This window comes from Nicotiana tabacum, chromosome 17, assembly GCF_000715075.1.
Source record: "Nicotiana tabacum cultivar K326 chromosome 17, ASM71507v2, whole genome shotgun sequence".
In the NCBI taxonomy this organism is placed as follows: Eukaryota; Viridiplantae; Streptophyta; class Magnoliopsida; order Solanales; family Solanaceae; genus Nicotiana; species Nicotiana tabacum.
The window spans coordinates 107,923,812-107,928,605 of record NC_134096.1 but is presented as its reverse complement, the minus strand read 5'-3'; positions in this window follow the sequence as shown (position 1 = coordinate 107,928,605).

Below are 4,794 nucleotides of genomic sequence, written 5' to 3'. Positions count from 1 at the left end.
GCCACTTAAACTTGTATCCATTTGTCAACTCGGTACATAAACTTTGGATTTTCCCATTTGAACACTCTAACTCAACTATTTGCGCATTAATAAACACATTTGACGGTTGACTATGCTTATGTGGCAATATCATGTGTGATATGGCAATGTTATGTGTAATTCACACAAATTAGGTGCGTGAATTCAATTTGTTTGTGTAAATTTTTTTTACTAAAATATAAAATGAAATTAAAATTGAAAGAAAAGGAAAAATCATGTAAGTTCCAATGTCCCCTTCTCCCTTCGCTGTTTATCCCATCCCTCACCTCTCATTCCCACTTTCTGTTCTTCTTTTCCAGAATTCCCTTCCCCCTTCTCCCCTAGTTTCCTTTAATCTTCTTCTCCCTAATTAATTCCCTTCCAACTTTTGTGTTCTTTCCCCCTTCATCTCCCCCCTCTTTTCTCCGCAATAAGTCAAGATTTAGATTATTCTTCACAAAATACGAAAGAAATAACTAATTAACTTACTCCTAAATCACCTTATAATTTTAAGAAAGAATAAATGTGTCAATAATCAGAGTATAGATATGAGCATTACAATTATTTCCGGCCAAAAATATTTTCCGGTGAATTGACCCAGTCAAATCGACTCATTATTTCTGATTTTACAGAGGACTAGAAAATACTTTGAAGATGAGAAAACTTGAAGCACACGTGATTATTAAGATTTTTTTCTTTCTTCTTCATGTTTTTCATTTTTGGACTTTAGTTTTGACATTTAGAAAAGGGATTGTAGGGTTCAAATGGGAAAGATGGTAGCAGTGTTAGCGGCGGTATTGCGGCTGAAATGTCGGATCCAAGTTCTGAAAACAAAGAAGAGAAGCGGACGGCGCTGTCAGGCAAGCCAAAAATAAATACTTAATTTGGTTCTCATTTTAATATTTTTGAAGTCATATTTTCTTTCAATTAAATAGTAAAAGATGGAATTCACAGTGTAAATAATAATATTCTTAACAATTTCAATACAGAACAACCAATAATCACCCCAAAATCCGGTGTCACAAGTGCATGAGCATCAACTAGGAATGTAAAATAAAATATAATTTTTGTCCGGAATATAAATTTGGACAGGAGAAATATAAATACTATGAAGGAGACATTGTCGGTTGGGGGTCGTAATATGGAATGCAGCTCATGTAAGTCCCCGCATGCATACACGCCTCCGCTCTCACAAGGCCACTAGCCACATATATACCTGCACAAAAATTTGCAGCAAGTGTAGTATGAGTACGTAATCAACGTGTACCCAGTAAATATCTAGCCTAACCCCGGAGGAGTAGTGACGAAGGGACGACATTGGCACTCACTAGTGGTCCAATAATATCAGGTACAGTAAAGAGGTAAGTAAATATGAGGCAGAGTAAATAAATAAAATAAACAAGTATAAATTACGTGGTACAAATCCCCCTCTTTACAAGCAACTCAAGCTCTACATTAGAAATTTCCTCCTTAACCGGAGTATATATATAGATATAGTGGATCTCATCAGATAGATTTTCATAACTCAAATTGGGAAAACTCATAGATACACTGGCTTATTGTTAAATATTACGCACGATTCCATGAGGATATGATATAGGAAATGCCGAGGCGTACGGCCTGATCCAACATAAATATTTAAATTGTGCAATGTAGAGGGTCAAACGGCATGAACCATAGATGCATCTATTAAACTGCCGAGACGAACGGCCCGCTCCCATAAGAGTGTGGTACATAAATTCTGCCGAGGCGATCGACCCGATCCCATAAGAGTGAAATACTTAACCCTGCAGAGGCGAACAGCCCGATCCCATAAGAGTGAAATACATAATCCTGTCGAGGCGAATGGCCCGATCCCATAATAATAAGAAGCTTTGACGGGTCCTTGACCCCACTCACGAATAAACATGTGAATTGTAATTTCTTTAACAAAAATCTTTCAATGAAGTATATATATCACAGAAACATGCCGTAAGAGGAGTAAGGTTATTCGGTGACTAATCATGAACTCGTGAAGTCTCTACAATAGCAAGTCTAGTCTCAAGTAGAATGTAAAACCAAGAAATTTAATAGGCGAGTGAATGCTCAAATAGTGCAGCTACATCATGATGTGAACCTAAGCATACCTGTACAATAACATGAATGTAGCTACGTACGGGTTCTCGTCACCTCGTGCGTACATAACCCCCACAATAAGTAGCACACATCAACTTACAATACTTAGGGGTATTTTCCTCCTCACAGAGTTAGACAAGAGACTTACTTCGTCTCAAAGCTTACTTTCCGGTCCAAAATTGTGCTTTAAATCCTTAACTCGGTACCAAACGATCGAAGCTAGTCAAATGTTAAATAAAATAGTCAATGCATGCTCAAGAGTTCACATCTTAGCTATTAAAGTGATTTTTCCAATTCAAATTGAAGAATTCCTAAAATTCATCACCGGGCCCACGTGCCCGGAATCCAGATATTTTCAAAGATAACCACTACCCATAACATCATGAACTCAAATATATGATTTGTTCTCAATTCCATGCCCAAATTCGTGGTCGAAATCCAAAAATATAATTTTTGAGGTTTTTTTCAAAATTCAACAATTTCTATCAAATTTCATTCTTGAATCGATGTAAAACCTACGTATTTAACACACAATGTGAAGAAATCACTTACCCCATTATAGTTGATGAAGATGGCACTCCAAAAGTGCTCCAAAATTGGCTCCCATGCATGAAATGAAGTAAAAATGAGCCAAACCCCCGATTTAAAGAGAATACACTGCCCAACGTCCATCGCACCTGCGGTGATCTGACCGTTTCTGCGGCTCCGCATGTGCAGTACAAATTTCGCTCCTGCAGTCCTCACTTCCCAGCCAAGAACTCGCATTTGCGCAAGTCGTTTGGCTTATGCGGGCATCGCTGGTGCGACTTGCTCTTGTGCATCTGCGCATTTTTACGCACCAGCGACAGCTGCCTCTCTCATGTGCACCCGTAGGTGCGCTGTTCCTGTCCATTTCTGCGGCTGCCCAATCTCGAGTCCATTCTCTCTTCTGCGAGCAATTTGCCGCACCCGCGATCTCGCACCTTCGGCCAAAGTTACGCAGGTGCGATTACACTAGAAGCATTAAGCTTTAGAAATTATTAAGTCTCAAAATCGATCCGTTAACCTTCCGGAATCCACCCGAGGCCCTCGGGACCCCAACCAATTATACCAACAAGTCCTAAAACACAATACGGACTTAGTCGAACCTTCAAATCACACCAAACAACATAGAAATCATGAATCGCACCCCAATTTAAAATTAATGAACTTTAGAACTTCAAACTTCTATATTCGATGCCAAAACCTTTCTAATCACGTCCGATTGACCTTAAATTTCGCACACAAGTTGCATTTGACATTACGAGCCTACTCCAACTTCCGAAATCGGAATTCGACCCCGATATTACAAAGTCCACTCCCGGTAAAACTTTCAAATTTCTAACTTTTGCCAAATGATCCCGAAATGACCTACGAACCTCCAAATCAACTTTGGGACGCACTCCCAATACCAGAATCACCATACAAAGCTATTCCCAGACTCGAAATCCCAAACGGACATCGATAACATTTATATACACCTCAACCCAATTTTTATAAAATTCTTCCAAAATGCCAACTGCCACAATTGGCGCCGAAACACTTCCGGGTTAATTAAATTATGATCCCGACATACACCCAAGTCCAAAATCATCATACAAACCTGTTGGAACCTTCAAATCCCGATTTCGAGTTCGTTTACTCAAAAATCACACTTTAGTCAATTCCTCCAACTTAAGGCTTCCGAAATTAGAATTTGCTTTCCAAATCAACTCCGAACTTCCTGAAATTAAATTCCGACCACGCGTACAAAGTCATAATACCTGAAGTGAAGCTACTCAGGGCCTCAAACTGCCGAATGACGTGCTAAATCTCAAAACGAATTCTCTCCCACTTAAACATGCGTTCGTCCTCGAACGTGCTAAGAACTGCACTGGAGTTGTCTGCAATCACTGTTCAACAACTCATGCACCTATCCGTGCCACCACAACCCAGTTAGGCATATTAGCTCGAGTCAATATGAATATTCTCCCTTTTATTTAGTCAAATAAGCCTTAGTGCAAAATTTCAGCATCCGAAATTCTCCACCTGGCCTGTTTCTAATATACGAACACCGCATCAATCACTACACACTGCACCCAACACGATTGTATACCCTTACTGAATTCTTACCATGCACCGTGTAACTCATTTGCCCAAGGCAATCTTTCCAAAGCACAACAGCTAAAATAACTACTAACCGATGCTCGTAGTGTACTTCACGACCAATCAAGCCTTGCTTTAACTCTCTCAATACTGCCATGACAGAGAAGACATGTAGAACTCATAACCATCTTCCGAATCACAATTTATGGAGTCTCTCCTCTCGACTTTAACCATTACCTCATCCTGGACTGAATAATAATATTTACTCTTTAATATGTTTCATAAAAATCTGATCGCATTGATCCTAGGTCGAATAATCTCGTCTCACCCAGTATAAGCTGCTCAGGCAATAGGCCACCTCAACACTGCCAAAAGTCTCATATGATGCCACAATGTGCCAACAAGCTACAAACTCGAATGTGATACATAAGGAAACGAACTATGGAAAGATCTACTCAACCCACATAACTAATTTAAACAACTGAAAAGATCTTATGAACCTTCCTCAGGAAACGAGAAGCAAAACACACAATAATATGTATGGGAAACTGTACTCAA